This window comes from Lissotriton helveticus, chromosome 2_1 (genome assembly GCF_964261635.1).
Source record: "Lissotriton helveticus chromosome 2_1, aLisHel1.1, whole genome shotgun sequence".
Taxonomy (NCBI): Eukaryota; Metazoa; Chordata; class Amphibia; order Caudata; family Salamandridae; genus Lissotriton; species Lissotriton helveticus.
In genome coordinates, this window is record NC_136059.1 from 1,298,062,662 (window position 1) to 1,298,079,952 (window position 17,291).

The following is a 17,291-nucleotide window of genomic DNA, read 5'->3' on the forward strand; positions in this document are numbered from 1 at the left end:
TGCTGGGTGAGGTTGACGGCTGCCAAAAAATGCAAACACCTCCGGTAAGGAAGCAGATTGCTGCTAGGACAAGGCAGGCTACAGCTACTGCCCCAATTGCTGATATCTTTACCAAGACTGGCAGAGAGAAGGGGCCGAAGCTCACATTGCTAACGGGCGAGGGAGGCCAGGCGGGGCTAGAGGCAGGGGTCAATGTAACCCCCTCAAGCATGCTAGAAACGTCAAATCTCCGTTTACCCCGAGTACAGCAGCACAGAGTATTTCAGAAGGAATAAATAAAGCAGCTGTTCCTCCAGAGATCTGTAGCAACCCCCGGACAATAGCAGATGGGTTCGACGGTGCCAATACAGGGAGCACAGAGCTAAATGCTTTTATCAATGCGGGAAATGTGACTGCTAGCGATCAAAAGCTGCAGGAACTAGGGGATTATGAAGTCGAGGTGCCCGCATGTATTAACCAGGGCAACTTAACCAGCATGGACTCAGTTGCGACTAAGGCTGGAGACCAAGAAGGGCAGGAATGCGACCAGGCTGACAGCGCGGCGATTAAGGTTGGAGGCCAAGTGTGCCAGGAACGTGATGTGGATGATGATGTGGCCCTTCCAGAATCCGACAAAGGAAAGGAGAAAGAGAAAGAAAAAGACCAGAGTGAATGTTTTTTCTCGGTGTCAGAGGGAGGCGAGTGGTCAGAAAACGACAAAGAAGACCATAGCTCCTGTCTGGGGGACCGTAATCTTGACTCGGACAGTGGCCCAAGCATAGGTCCCCGGCAACCGCAGTCAAACCTCAAATGGGGCCTAAAGGACGGGAGCCCCCTCAACGAGAGCTCAGCTGGGATCACTCATCAGCAATGCCCTTGCAGGGGGCCCCGGTGGGGTAGCTGCTCAGATGTCGCTCCTGGAAGTCATCCATCAGGAGATTCTCGCCCACAGAGAGGAAACCCGGCAGGATAGCCGGAAGTCCCAAGCTGCGGTAAGGAAGATGCAGGGAGTCGTCAGGAAACTTTCCAAGGCATGTATCAACCTGGGAGACCGGGTCACTAACCTCGAGGAGAGAATGGTCTCTACGGAGATAGAGGCGGCGGCTGCAACCAGCAAGGTCGAAGCCCAAAGCTCCCAAGTCGTGGACATTCAGTGGAAACTGGAGGACATGGAAAACCGGCTCAGGCGGAACAATCTCCGGATTCTTGGGGTGCCTGAGGGAGCAGAAGGCTCCGATGTGAGAGCCTACATCATCAAGCTATTCGAGCAGGCGTTTCCGGAGCTCTCAAGCTGGAACTGGGCAGGAGAAATCCAGCGTGCGCATTGCACCCCGTTCAAGATGAATAGAAATGCAAAGGAAGGTGATAAACCTAGGGCAATATTAATTTTCCTGGGCAATTTCGTGATGAGGCAGGCAATTGCGGAAAATGCAAGAACAGATGCAGAGGATCATTGAAGAGGTAGCATTTTTTGTCCGCCCGGATTCCTGCCATGCAACCGTGGAGAGACGCTGGAGACTCAGACAATTGATCAAACCATTCCAGTGGAAAAAGATGCAGGCCTATTTGATCAATCCGGCCAAACTAAAAATAATTAATGAAGGAAGAACATTATAATTTGCCTCGGAAATTAAAGCTAAAGAGTATCTGGATTCTCAGGGGTAGTAGATATATGTAATGTCGGGTTTTCCTGCTCAGGTTATTGAAGCGTCATTTAAAAGGTCCGATGGGTCGGATGACTTCGGAGTATTGTTAGTTAGAAGGATGTAAGGGGGGTAATATGATATTGACACTGAATTGTTTGTTTATGTTCTTCACTGCTCTAACTGTGACCATCACATGCACAGACTAGGTCTGAGCGCCTCACGAGTGAAGGTGCAGGGAAAGGGTGGGGTGATGGGGGGCAGGGCAGGGGGGGAGGGGGGGTCGGAGGGGAGGGGGATCAGGGAGGAGAGGTTAGGGGGTGGTGGGGGGGTAAGAGGGGGGGAAAGCTAAAAATGAGATGATAAGGTGTTTTGAGGTAATCAATATTGGTTTGTTGGTTTTATTTAAAGTTGTTGTCATAGTCCAGGCTCGCCAGGAAAGTTTAGCTCAAAGATATGCCAGACATTAAAATTTGCACAGCTAACGTGGATGGGCTGAATGATTGGAGGAAGCGCCAAAGGGTGGGACATTTTAGTAAATATAATAATATCGACATTCTCTGCCTACAAGAGACCCATCTCCCATGGGCAAAAAGGAATCTGATGAATATCATGGGGTTTGAGCTTCTGGCCTGTTCATCCCAAACTTCGACAGTTAGGGGGGTTGCCGTCCTGGTAAGACCCTCGTTAGGGGGGGGCTAAGCGACACAAGGCTGATAGTGCAGGGAGATTGGCAATAGTGGAGCTCAACTCAGGCTATACCCTCTGTGTAGTCTATGGGTCTAATCAGGACCACCCAGAAGTTTATGATTTTCTGGAAGGAGAGCTAGCCAATTGGCCATCTCCCATCATAGTCTGTGGGGACCTAAATATCTCAGCTGACAGGAATAGGTCAGATGGTTACTCAGGGCGGAAACCCAGAGTGTTTCGTGCTCTGGACGCCCTTATGAAATCTCATGGGCTCAAGGATGTCTGGGGGGTTAAGGAGCCGTTAGACCCTGGCTACACCTATTTCTCTAACCCTTATCAGAGATATTCTAAGCTTGACTATTTTCTGATTTTCTCCTCAGAGATAAATAAGGTCCGTATTAAGAAACTACCAAAGTCAATCTCGGATCATAACCCCCTGATGTTGTTTTGTGAAGCAGCTAAGGTAGAGAGAAAGCATACTAGCTGGACTTTCGAAAGGAAATTATTATCAGACGTTAGATTTGTGGAACATCTTTGAAAATGGGCGGGTGAATTTTATGACGCTAACCGATACAGTACGTCTCGCAACGGTGTTTGGGAAGCATTCAAAGCCTCCCTAATGGGAGAAATGATAAGCTGTTCAGCTAGGCTAAGGAGAGAGGATAAGACAGAGATTGAGAATGTTATTGATGCGTTAGCGGTAGCTGAAGAGCAGCATATTAAGGACATTGGACAGGGGGCGGACGGACAGGAGAGTTTAAAGAGAATTACCACCATTAAAGCAGATCTCCAGATAATAGTTACACGGAAGGAAACCAGTGAGTACCAGGCCTCTAGGGCTAGACTCTACGAAACAGGGGAGCAGGGGGGTAGAGCACTGGCACTGCGTATAAGACAAGAGAGGACCAAGAATCTAATCTCCAGTATACAGGAAGATGGCAATGAGTATACTAAGCCTAAAGATATTCTAAGGGTTTTTAAGAATTTTTACCAAAAACTGTATGATGAGGAGGGGGTGACGTATGAGCAAAGTTCAGTTGACGAGGATGGTGGTCCCGGCTTAGATGAACAGTGCAGAGAAGATCTTGATAGAGACCTGGCTCTGATTGAAATAACTAATGCCCTACGGGAACTAGCCGCAGGCAAGGCTGCAGGCCCCGACGGAATCCCCTTGGAGGTCTACAAATGTTTAGAAAAGGAGATTGCCCCAATTTTGCTCGATTTGTTTAATGGCATCTTGTGGTCAGGCATAAGACCGGACTCTTGGAAAGAGACTAACATCATCATATTTCATAAGAAAGGGAAACCCAAGGAGGTGCCAGGGTCTTATCGCCCAATCTCGCTAATCAATGCGGACACTAAATTATATTCTAAGGTCTGGGCTAAAAGACTGGGGGGGATCATTGGTCATTTCGTCTCCCCGTGGCAGCATGGGTTCGTGCCGGGCAGAGGCACGACGGATCACATCAGATGGGCAATAGCGCTATTTGATGCCCATGGTGCCAAGGGGGGGGGAGATGGCCATGATCCTCCTCGATGCGGAGAAAGCGTTCGACCGCGTGGTCTGGGATTTTCTTTGGGTCATCCTGGCCAGTAGAGGCTTTGGTAGCAAATTTCTGAGGGCTATTAAAGCTATGTATGTCGATCCGGTGGCTCGGGTCCTTGTTATGGGCCAGCGCTCAGATGAAATAGCAATTAAGAGGGGGACGCTTCAGGGCTGCCCCTGCTCCCCGATTCTGTTTTCTTTATATATGGATCCCTTTATACTAAAAATTCTGGCCTCCCGTCAGAATAGCCCGTTGTGTTTAATGGTTTTACCACTAAATTGCTTGCTTATGCCGATGATCTGGCAATAACAACTACGGATCCTCACCAAGTTATGCCTGTCTTGATACAACTGGCCAAGGGCTATCCCATTGCTACTAGGAGAAAGTCTGATCAGGAAAATCGAAGTCACCTTCGTAAGGTTTGTCTATTCCCTACCCTGGTCCTAATAGGGACGGATGACAAACTTAAGGTTGGGAGGGACGCCCAAGCTCTTGTGTTTATTTCAGTTGCGGTATTACAAATCCTTATTTCTGCAGGGTGAAAAGATACCACCGCCTCGACCTTTCAGATGTGGCTCGACAGGTTACTGGGCATACATAACATAGAGTCATGCTTATACGAATTTAAGGGTAAGAAATCTCAAGAATTGGGCAGAAATATTTGGGCACCCCTGAAGAAATGGAGGGATTGAAAATATTACATTTTATGATGTATATTTATTTAGGAGTACAGCTTTTTACCAATTTCTGGGCCATGCTATTAATGTTTGTATGAACTGTTTTTCTTTTCGAGCTTTGACTAGTTTTGTTTTACACGATTGATTAATACCAACTAATTTATTGCATATTAAGAATTTTGTATTTTTGCATCTGGATCAATGAATTGTATATGTATCTGCTTATTACAGAAATACACCTTATGTCTCAATAAATATATTTTTTTTAAAAGAAATCCATCAGATTTCGCTGTGACTATTGTAGGATGGCACTGCATCAGTACCCTTTGCTTGCCCTTTGGCATGCATAAGGGTGCCGTAGTGCCACAGGGATAGGCTGGCTCCATGCATTGATGGAGTTGCATCATGCTTGTGACATAACTGCAGCAATGCGTGACTTTAGCGCTGACAGATACGTTATGTCAGGATTTCAGACGTATCTGTCATTACTTGCAACATGGAGCACTTTCCAGTGAATACAAAGCATCCATTGTGCTGCAAGATGGTCGTAGTAAAAAGTGTTGCAACACTGTCTTGTTGCAGCACTGCAACACTTTTTATGACTGAGACCCAGGAATACGCACTATCTTATTGATGGTGCACATTCCCGCCCTGTAGTTTTGTCGCAGGGCAGCACAAAAACATTGCTTGCAGCGCTGTCCATCACCAAACCTGCTGAAATAAGGTTTCAAGTGTTATCTCCATTATTAAGACCAGGTATTTTCTGGTCTTAAAATACTGCCTCGAACTGCAGTTAGAGGCAGTTTTTTGGTCTCCCAAACTTCAAAGATTCCCTTGTAATTATCGCAAAGTGGGTTTAGCGGCCGTTTTTGCATGGGAACGCCTCCCTTGCATGTCATTATCGCTAACTGAAGTAGAGTTCTTTTCTATGGACGTTTTTGCCAGAAAACTGCAGCTAACAGAGGTTAGGGACAACTTGTACATATGGCGATAAAAAATCGCCACAATAACATAAAAAAAGCGCTGCTAAGGCGGCGTTAACTCCTTTCACATATGCCCCAGAATGTTTCATTTCAGTTGTCATAGGAGTGTGATCGAAGGTTCAAGGCAATTAAGCATGCAATTGGGAACTCTAGTGAAATGGCTTACTTTGATCCAAAATTGTGTACATTGTTGTAGATGCCAACTCAGTGGGTTTGGGCGTGATTCTTGCTCAGCATAGTGGACATACAAATGCACGAAGGCCAATTGTAGCTTATTCTAGCTGAAGATTGCCAAAGTCTGAACGAGCTTACCCGCAACCTGAGAAAGAAAGGCCAGCTGTTGTGTTGGCTTGCAAACATTTTCATGTGCTTCTGCGCGGGAAACATTCTACACTTGTTACTGATCACTAAACACTGCTCACTATTTTGAGCAATCCAAAGGCCAAGATGCCCCCTCGGATAGAGAGGTGGGGGCTGTGACTGCCAGAGTACTACTACACCATTGTGCAGGAGGCCAGGAAAAGACCAAAACCCGGCTGACTACTTTTCTTGAGTGCCCATACAGTGTCTGGGTACCCCATTTAAAGGGGCCGATGTCTACATTAACTTTATTGTAAGATCCAGCAAACCTGTAGCTGTATCCGTGGAGCAAAAAAAGTGCTGCTACAAATGCAGACAGGAATATGCTGATTCTCAGAGACATTATTATGAATCAGTCCTAAATAACAAAAGTGTTTTGAGGTAATCAATATTGGTTTGTTGGTTTTATTTAAAGTTGTTGTTATAGTCCAGGCTTGCCAGGAAAGTTTAGCTCAAAGATATGCCAGACATTAACATTTGCACAGCTAACGTGGGTGGGCTGAATGATTGGAGGAAGCGCCAAAGGGTGGGACATTTTACTAAATATAATAATATCGACATTCTCTGCCTACAAGAGACCCATCTCCCATGGGCAAAAAGGAATCAGATGAATATCATGGGGTTTGAGCTTCTGGCCTGTTCATCCCAAACTTCGACAGTTAGGGGGGTTGCCGTCCTGGCAAGACCCTCGTTAGGGGGGGCTAAGCGACACAAGGCTGATAGTGCAGCGAGATTGGCAATAGTGGAGCTCAACTCAGGATATACCCTCTGTGTAGTCTATGGGTCTAATCAGGACCACCCAGAAGTTTATGATTTTATGGAAGGAGAGCTAGCCAATTGGCCATCTCCCATCATAGTCTGTGGGGACCTAAATATCTCAGCCGACAGGAATAGGTCAGATGGTTACTCAGGGCGGGAACCCAGAGTGTTTCGTGCTCTGGACGCCCTTATGAAATCTCATGGGCTCAAGGACGTCTGGGGGTTAAGGAGCCGTTAGACCCTGGCTACACCTATTTCTCTAACCCTAATCAGAGATATTCTAAGCTTGACTATTTTCTGATTTTCTCCTCAGAGATAAATAAGGTACGTATTAAGAAACTACCAAAGTCAATCTCGGATCATAACCCCCTGATGTTGTTTTGTGAAGCAGCTAAGGTAGAGAGAAAGCATACTAGCTGGACTTTCGAAAGGAAATTATTATCAGACGTTAGATTTGTGGAACATCTTTGAAAATGGGCGGGTGAATTTTATGACGCTAACCGATACAGTACGTCTCACAACGGTGTTTGGGAAGCATTCAAAGCCTCCCTAAGGGGAGAAATGATAAGCTGTTCAGCTAGGCTAAGGAGAGAGGATAAGAGAGAGATTGAGAATTTTATTGATGCGTTAGCGGTAGCTGAAGAGCAGCATATTAAGGACATTGGACAGGGGGCGGACGGACAGGAGAGTTTAAAGAGAATTACCACCATTAAAGCAGATCTCCAGATAATAGTTACACGGAAGGAAACCAGCGAGTACCAGGCCTCTAGGGCTAGACTCTACGAAACAGGGGAGCAGGGGGGTAGAGCACTGGCACTGCGTATAAGACAAGAGAGGACCAAGAATCTAATCTCCAGTATACAGGAAGATGGCAATGAGTATACTAAGCCTAAAGATATTCTAAGGGTTTTTAAGAATTTTTACCAAAAACTGTATGATGAGGAGGGGGTGACGTATGAGCAAAGTTCAGTTGACGAGGATGGTGGTCCCGGCTTCGATGAACAGTGCAGAGAAGATCTTGATAGAGACCTGGCTCTGATTGAAATAACTAATGCCCTACGGGAACTAGCCGCAGGCAAGGCTGCAGGCCCCGACGGAATCCCCTTGGGGGTCTACAAATGTTGAGAAAAGGAGATTGCCCCAATTTTGCTCGATTTGTTTAATGGCATCTTGTGGTCAGGCATAATACCGGACTCTTGGAAAGAGACTAACATCATCATATTTCATAAGAAAGGGAAACCCAAGGAGGTGCCAGGGTCTTATCGCCCAATCTCGCTAATCAATGCGGACACTAAATTATATTCTAAGGTCTGGGCTAAAAGACTGGGGGGGATCATTGGTCATTTTGTCTCCCCGTGGCAGCATGGGTTCGTGCCGGGCAGAGGCACGACGGATCACATCAGATGGGCAATAGCGCTATTTGATGCCCATGGTGCCAAGGGGGGGGGAGATGGCCATGATCCTCCTCGATACGGAGAAAGCGTTCGACCGCGTGGTCTTGGATTTTCTTTGGGTCATCCTGGCCAGTAGAGGCTTTGGTAGCAAATTTCTGAGGGCTATTAAAGCTATGTATGTCGATCCGGTGGCTCGGGTCCTTGTTATGGGCCAGCGCTCAGATGAAATAGCAATTAAGAGGGGGACGCTTCAGGGCTGCCCCTGCTCCCCGATTCTGTTTTCTTTATATATGGATCCCTTTATACAAAAAATTCTGGCCTCCCGTCAGAATAGCCCGTTGTGTTTAATGGTTTTACCACTAAATTGCTTGCTTATGCCGATGATCTGGCAATAACAACTACGGATCCTCACCAAGTTATGCCTGTCTTGATACAACTGGCCAAGGGCTATCCCATTGCTACTAGGAGAAAGTCTGATCAGGAAAATCGAAGTCACCTTCGTAAGGTTTGTCTATTCCCTACCCTGGTCCTAATAGGGACGGATGACAAACTTAAGGTTGGGAGGGACGCCCAAGCTCTTGTGTTTATTTCAGTTGCGGTATTACGAATCCTTATTTCTGCAGGGTGAAAAGATACCACCGCCTCGACCTTTCAGATGTGGCTCGACAGGTTACTGGGCATACATAACATAGAGTCATGCTTATACGAATTTAAGGGTAAGAAATCTCAAGAATTGGGCAGAAATATTTGGGCACCCCTGAAGAAATGGAGGGATTGAAAATATTACATTTTATGATGTATATTTATTTAGGAGTACAGCTTTTTACCAATTTCTGGGCCATGCTATTAATGTTTGTATGAACTGTTTTTCTTTTCGAGCTTTGACTAGTTTTGTTTTACACGATTGATTAATACCAACTAATTTATTGCATATTAAGAATTTTGTATTTTTGCATCTGGATCAATGAATTGTATATGTATCTGCTTATTACAGAAATACACCTTATGTCTCAATAAATATATTTTTTTAAAAAGAAATCCATCAGATTTCGCTGTGACTATTGTAGGATGGCACTGCATCAGTACCCTTTGCTTGCCTTTTGGCATGCATAAGGGTGCCGTAGTGCCACAGGGATAGGCTGGCTCCATGCATTGATGGAGTTGCATCATGCTTGTGACATAACTGCAGCAATGCGTGACTTTAGCGCTGACAGATACGTTATGTCAGGATTTCAGATGTATCTGTCATTACTTGCAACATGGAGCACTTTCCAGTGAATACAGAGCATCCATTGTGCTGCAAGATGGTCGTAGTAAAAAGTGTTGCAACACTGTCTTGTTGCAGCACTGCAACACTTTTTATGACTGAGACCCAGGAATACGCACTATCTTATTGATGGTGCACATTCCTGCCCTGTAGTTTTGTCGCAGGGCAGCACAAAAACATTGCTTGCAGCGCTGTCCAGCACCAAACCTGCTGAAATAAGGTTTCAAGTGTTATCTCCATTATTAAGACCAGGTATTTTCTGGTCTTAAAATACTGCCTCGAACTGCAGTTAGAGGCAGTTTTTTGGTCTCCCAAACTTCAAAGATTCCCTTGTAATTATCGCAAAGTGAGTTTAGCGGCCGTTTTTGCATGGGAACGCCTCCCTTGCATGTCATTATCGCTAACTGAAGTAGAGTTCTTTTCTATGGACGTTTTTGCCAGAAAACTGCAGCTAACAGAGGTTAGGGACAACTTGTACATATGGCGATAAAAAATCGCCACAATAACATAAAAAAAGCGCTGCTAAGGCGGCGTTAACTCCTTTCACATATGCCCCAGAATGTTTCATTTCAGTTGTCATAGGAGTGTGATCGAAGTTTCAAGGCAATTAAGCATGCAATTGGGAACTCTAGTGAAATGGCTTACTTTGATCCAAAATTGTGTACATTGTTGTAGATGCCAACTCAGTGGGTTTGGGCGTGATTCTTGCTCAGCATAGTGGACATACAAATGCACGAAGGCCAATTGTAGCTTATTCTAGCTGAAGATTGCCAAAGTCTGAACGAGCTTACCCGCAACCTGAGAAAGAAAGGCCAGCTGTTGTGTTGGCTTGCAAACATATTCATGTGCTTCTGCGCGGGAAACATTCTACACTTGTTACTGATCACTAAACACTGCTCACTATTTTGAGCAATCCAAAGGCCAAGATGCCCCCTCGGATAGAGAGGTGGGGGCTGTGACTGCCAGAGTACTACTACACCATTGTGCAGGAGGCCAGGAAAAGACCAAAACCCGGCTAACTACTTTTCTTGAGTGCCCATACAGAGTCTGGGTACCCCATTTAAAGGGGCCGATGTCTACATTAACTTTATTGTAAGATCCAGCAAACCTGTAGCTGTATCCGTGGAGCAAAAAAGTGCTGCTACAAATGCAGACAGGAATATGCTGATTCTCAGAGACATTATTATGAATCAGTCCTAAATAACAAAAGTGTTTTGAGGTAATCAATATTGGTTTGTTGGATTTATTTAAAGTTGTTGTCATAGTCCAGGCTCGCCAGGAAAGTTTAGCTCAAAGATATGCCAGACATTAAAAGCACAGCTAACGTGGGTGGGCTGAATGATTGGAGGAAGCGCCAAAGGGTGGGACATTTTACTAAATATAATAATATCGACATTCTCTGCCTACAAGAGACCCATCTCCCATGGGCAAAAAGGAATCAGATGAATATCATGGGGTTTGAGCTTCTGGCCTGTTCATCCCAAACTTCGACAGTTAGGGGGGTTGCCGTCCTGGCAAGACCCTCGTTAGGGGGGGCTAAGCGACACAAGGCTGATAGTGCAGGGAGATTGGCAATAGTGGAGCTCAACTCAGGATATACCCTCTGTGTAGTCTATGGGTCTAATCAGGACCACCCAGAAGTTTATGATTTTATGGAAGGAGAGCTAGCCAATTGGCCATCTCCCATCATAGTCTGTGGGGACCTAAATATCTCAGCCGACAGGAATAGGTCAGATGGTTAATCAGGGCGGGAACCCAGAGTGTTTCGTGCTCTGGACGCCCTTATGAAATCTCATGGGCTCAAGGATGTCTGGGGGGGTTAAGGAGCCGTTAGACCCTGGCTACACCTATTTCTCTAACCCTAATCAGAGATATTCTAAGCTTGACTATTTTCTGATTTTCTCCTTAGAGATAAATAAGGTCCGTATTAAGAAACTACCAAAGTCAATCTCGGATCATAACCCCCTGATGTTGTTTTGTGAAGCAGCTAAGGTAGAGAGAAAGCATACTAGCTGGACTTTCGAAAGGAAATTATTATCAGACGTTAGATTTGTGGAACATCTTTGAAAATGGGCGGGTGAATTTTATGACGCTAACCGATACAGTACGTCTCGCAACGGTGTTTGGGAAGCATTCAAAGCCTCCCTAAGGGGAGAAATGATAAGCTGTTCAGCTAGGCTAAGGAGAGAGGATAAGAGAGAGATTGAGAATTTTATTGATGCGTTAGCGGTAGCTGAAGAGCAGCATATTAAGGACATTGGACAGGGGGCGGACGGACAGGAGAGTTTAAAGAGAATTACCACCATTAAAGCAGATCTCCAGATAATAGTTACACGGAAGGAAACCAGCGAGTACCAGGCCTCTAGGGATAGACTCTACGAAACAGGGGAGCAGGGGGGTAGAGCACTGGCACTGCGTATAAGACAAGAGAGGACCAAGAATCTAATCTCCAGTATACAGGAAGATGGCAATGAGTATACTAAGCCTAAAGATATTCTAAGGGTTTTTAAGAATTTTTACCAAAAACTGTATGATGAGGAGGGGGTGACGTATGAGCAAAGTTCAGTTGACGAGGATGGTGGTCCCGGCTTAGATGAACAGTGCAGAGAAGATCTTGATAGAGACCTGGCTCTGATTGAAATAACTAATGCCCTACGGGAACTAGCCGCAGGCAAGGCTGCAGGCCCCGACGGAATCCCCTTGGAGGTCTACAAATGTTTAGAAAAGGAGATTGCCCCAATTTTGCTCGATTTGTTTAATGGCATCTTGTGGTCAGGCATAATACCAGACTCTTGGAAAGAGACTAACATCATCATATTTCATAAGAAAGGGAAACCCAAGGAGGTGCCAGGGTCTTATCGCCCAATCTCGCTAATCAATGCGGACACTAAATTATATTCTAAGGTCTGGGCTAAAAGACTGGGGGGGATCATTGGTCATTTCGTCTCCCGTGGCAGCATGGGTTCGTGCCGGGCAGAGGCACGACGGATCACATCAGATGGGCAATAGCGCTATTTGATGCCCATGGTGCCAAGGGGGGGGGAGATGGCCATGATCCTCCTCGATGCGGAGAAAGCGTTCGACCGCGTGGTCTGGGATTTTCTTTGGGTCATCCTGGCCAGTAGAGGCTTTGGTAGCAAATTTCTGAGGGCTATTAAAGCTATGTATGTCGATCCGGTGGCTCGGGTCCTTGTTATGGGCCAGCGCTCAGATGAAATAGCAATTAAGAGGGGGACGCTTCAGGGCTGCCCCTGCTCCCCGATTCTGTTTTCTTTATATATGGATCCCTTTATACTAAAAATTCTGGCCTCCCGTCAGAATAGCCCGTTGTGTTTAATGGTTTTACCACTAAATTGCTTGCTTATGCCGATGATCTGGCAATAACAACTACGGATCCTCACCAAGTTATGCCTGTCTTGATACAACTGGCCAAGGGCTATCCCATTGCTACTAGGAGAAAGTCTGATCAGGAAAATCGAAGTCACCTTCGTAAGGTTTGTCTATTCCCTACCCTGGTCCTAATAGGGATGGATGACAAACTTAAGGTTGGGAGGGACGCCCAAGCTCTTGTGTTTATTTCAGTTGCGGTATTACGAATCCTTATTTCTGCAGGGTGAAAAGATACCACCGCCTCGACCTTTCAGATGTGGCTCGACAGGTTACTGGGCATACATAACATAGAGTCATGCTTATTCGAATTTAAGGGTAAGAAATCTCAAGAATTGGGCAGAAATATTTGGGCACCCCTGAAGAAATGGAGGGATTGAAAATATTACATTTTATGATGTATATTTATTTAGGAGTACAGCTTTTTACCAATTTCTGGGCCATTCTATTAATGTTTGTATGAACTGTTTTTCTTTTCGAGCTTTAACTAGTTTTGTTTTACACGATTGATTAATACCAACTAATTTATTGCATATTAAGAATTTTGTATTTTTGCATCTGGATCAATGAATTGTATATGTATCTGCTTATTACAGAAATACACCTTATGTCTCAATAAATATATTTTTTTTAAAAGAAATCCATCAGATTTCGCTGTGACTATTGTAGGATGGCACTGCATCAGTACCCTTTGCTTGCCTTTTGGCATGCATAAGGGTGCCGTAGTGCCACAGGGATAGGCTGGCTCCATGCATTGATGGAGTTGCATCATGCTTGTGACATAACTGCAGCAATGCGTGACTTTAGCGCTGACAGATACGTTATGTCAGGATTTCAGACGTATCTGTCATTACTTGCAACATGGAGCACTTTCCAGTGAATACAGAGCATCCATTGTGCTGCAAGATGGTCGTAGTAAAAAGTGTTGCAACACTGTCTTGTTGCAGCACTGCAACACTTTTTATGACTGAGACCCAGGAATACGCACTATCTTATTGATGGTGCACATTCCTGCCCTGTAGTTTTGTCGCAGGGCAGCACAAAAACATTGCTTGCAGCGCTGTCCAGCACCAAACCTGCTGAAATAAGGTTTCAAGTGTTATCTCCATTTTTAAGACCAGGTATTTTCTGGTCTTAAAATACTGCCTCGAACTGCAGTTAGAGGCAGTTTTTTGGTCTCCCAAACTTCAAAGATTCCCTTGTAATTATCGCAAAGTGGGTTTAGCGGCCGTTTTTGCATGGGAACGCCTCCCTTGCATGTCATTATCGCTAACTGAAGTAGAGTTCTTTTCTATGGACGTTTTTGCCAGAAAACTGCAGCTAACAGAGGTTAGGGACAACTTGTACATATGGCGATAAAAAATCGCCACAATAACATAAAAAAAGCGCTGCTAAGGCGGCGTTAACTCCTTTCACATATGCCCCAGAATGTTTCATTTCAGTTGTCATAGGAGTGTGATCGAAGTTTCAAGGCAATTAAGCATGCAATTGGGAACTCTAGTGAAATGGCTTACTTTGATCCAAAATTGTGTACATTGTTGTAGATGCCAACTCAGTGGGTTTGGGCGTGATTCTTCCTCAGCATAGTGGACATACAAATGCACGAAGGCCAATTGTAGCTTATTCTAGCTGAAGATTGCCAAAGTCTGAACGAGCTTACCTGCAACCTGAGAAAGAAAGGCCAGCTGTTGTGTTGGCTTGCAAACATTTTCATGTGCTTCTGCGCGGGAAACATTCTACACTTGTTACTGATCACTAAACACTGCTCACTATTTTGAGCAATCCAAAGGCCAAGATGCCCCCTCGGATAGAGAGGTGGGGGCTGTGACTGCCAGAGTACTACTACACCATTGTGCAGGAGGCTAGGAAAAGACCAAAACCCGGATGACTACTTTTCTTGAGTGCCCATACAGTGTCTGGGTACCCTATTTAAAGGGGCGGATGTCTACATTAACTTTATTGTAAGATCCAGCAAACCTGTAGCTGTATCCGTGGAGCAAAAAAGTGCTGCTACAAATGCAGACAGGAATATGCTGATTCTCAGAGACATTATTATGAATCAGTCCTAAATAACAAAAGTGTTTTGAGGTAATCAATATTGGTTTGTTGGTTTTATTTAAAGTTGTTGTCATAGTCCAGGCTCGCCAGGAAAGTTTAGCTCAAAGATATGCTAGACATTAAAATTTGCACAGCTAACGTGGGTGGGCTGAATGATTGGAGGAAGCGCCAAAGGGTGGGACATTTTACTAAATATAATAATATCGACATTCTCTGCCTACAAGAGACCCATCTCCCATGGGCAAAAAGGAATCAGATGAATATCATGGGGTTTGAGCTTCTGGCCTGTTCATCCCAAACTTCGACAGTTAGGGGGGTTGCCGTCCTGGCAAGACCCTTGTTAGGGGGGGCTAAGCGACACAAGGCTGATAGTGCAGGGAGATTGGCAATAGTGGAGCTCAACTCAGGATATACCCTCTGTGTAGTCTATGGGTCTAATCAGGACCACCCAGAAGTTTATGATTTTATGGAAGGAGAGCTAGCCAATTGGCCATCTCCCATCATAGTCTGTGGGGACCTAAATATCTCAGCCGACAGGAATAGGTCAGATGGTTACTCAGGGCGGGAACCCAGAGTGTTTCGTGCTCTGGACGCCCTTATGAAATCTCATGGGCTCAAGGATGTCTGGGGGGTTAAGGAGCCGTTAGACCCTGGCTACACCTATTTCTCTAACCCTAATCAGAGATATTCTAAGCTTGACTATTTTCTGATTTTCTCCTCAGAGATAAATAAGGTCCGTATTAAGAAACTACCAAAGTCAATCTCGGATCATAACCCCCTGATGTTGTTTTGTGAAGCAGCTAAGGTAGAGAGAAAGCATACTAGCTGGACTTTCGAAAGGAAATTATTATCAGACGTTAGATTTGTGGAACATCTTTGAAAATGGGCGGGTGAATTTTATGACGCTAACCGATACAGTACGTCTCGCAACGGTGTTTGGGAAGCATTCAAAGCCTCCCTAAGGGGAGAAATGATAAGCTGTTCAGCTAGGCTAAGGAGAGAGGATAAGAGAGAGATTGAGAATTTTATTGATGCGTTAGCGGTAGCTGAAGAGCAGCATATTAAGGACATTGGACAGGGGGCGGACGGACAGGAGTGTTTAAAGAGAATTACCACCATTAAAGCAGATCTCCAGATAATAGTTACACGGAAGGAAACCAGCGAGTACCAGGCCTCTAGGGCTAGACTCTACGAAACAGGGGAGCAGGGGGGTAAAGCACTGGCACTGCGTATAAGACAAGAGAGGACCAAGAATCTAATCTCCAGTATACAGGAAGATGGCAATGAGTATACTGAGCCTAAAGATATTCTAAGGGTTTTAAAGAATTTTTTACCAAAAACTGTATGATGAGGAGGGGGTGACGTATGAGCAAAGTTCAGTTTACGAGGATGGTGGTCCCGGCTTAGATGAACAGTGCAGAGAAGATCTTGATAGAGACCTGGCTCTGATTGAAATAACTAATGCCCTACGGAAACTAGCCGCAGGCAAGGCTGCAGGCCCCGACGGAATCCCCTTGGAGGTCTACAAATGTTTAGAAAAGGAGATTGCCCCAATTTTGCTCGATTTGTTTAATGGCATCTTCTGGTCAGGCATAATACCAGACTCTTGGAAAGAGACTAACATCATCATATTTCATAAGAAAGGGAAACCCAAGGAGGTGCCAGGGTCTTATCGCCCAATCTCGCTAATCAATGCGGACACTAAATTATATTCTAAGGTCTGGGCTAAAAGACTGGGGGGGGGGGGGTCATTGGTCATTTCGTCTTCCCGTGGCAGCATGGGTTCGTGCCGGGCAGAGGCACGACGGATCATACCAGATGGGCAATAGCGCTATTTGATGCCCATGGTGCCAAGGGGGGGGGAGATGGCCATGATCCTCCTCGATGCGGAGAAAGCGTTCGACCGCGTGGTCTGGGATTTTCTGTGGGTCATCCTGGCCGGTAGAGGCTTTGGTAGCAAATTTCTGAGGGCTATTAAAGCTATGTATGTCGATCCGGTGGCTCGGGTCCTTGTTATGGGCCAGCACTCAGATGAAATAGCAATTAAGAGGGGGACGCGTCAGGGCTGGCCTTGCTCCCCGATTCTGTTCTCTTAATATATAGATCCCTTTATACAAAAAATTCAGGCCTCCCGTCAGATTAGCCCGGTTGTGTTTAATGGTTTTACCACTAAATTGCTTGCTTATGCTGATGATCTGGCAATAACAACTACGGATCCTCACCAAGTTATGCCTGTCTTGATACAACTGGCCAAGGGCTATCCCATTGCTACTAGCAGAAAGTCTGATCAGGAGAATCGAAGTCACCTTCGTAAGGTTTGTCTATCCCCTACGCTGGTCCTAATAGGGACGGATGACAAACTTAAGGTTGGGAGGGACGCCCAAGCTCTTGTGTTTATTTCAGTTGCGGTATTACGAATCCTTATTTCTGCAGGGTGGAAAGATACCACTGCCCGACCTTTCAGATGTGGCTCGACAGGTTACTGGGCATACATAACATAGAGTCATGCTTATACGAATTTAAGGGTAAGAAATCTCAAGAGTTGGG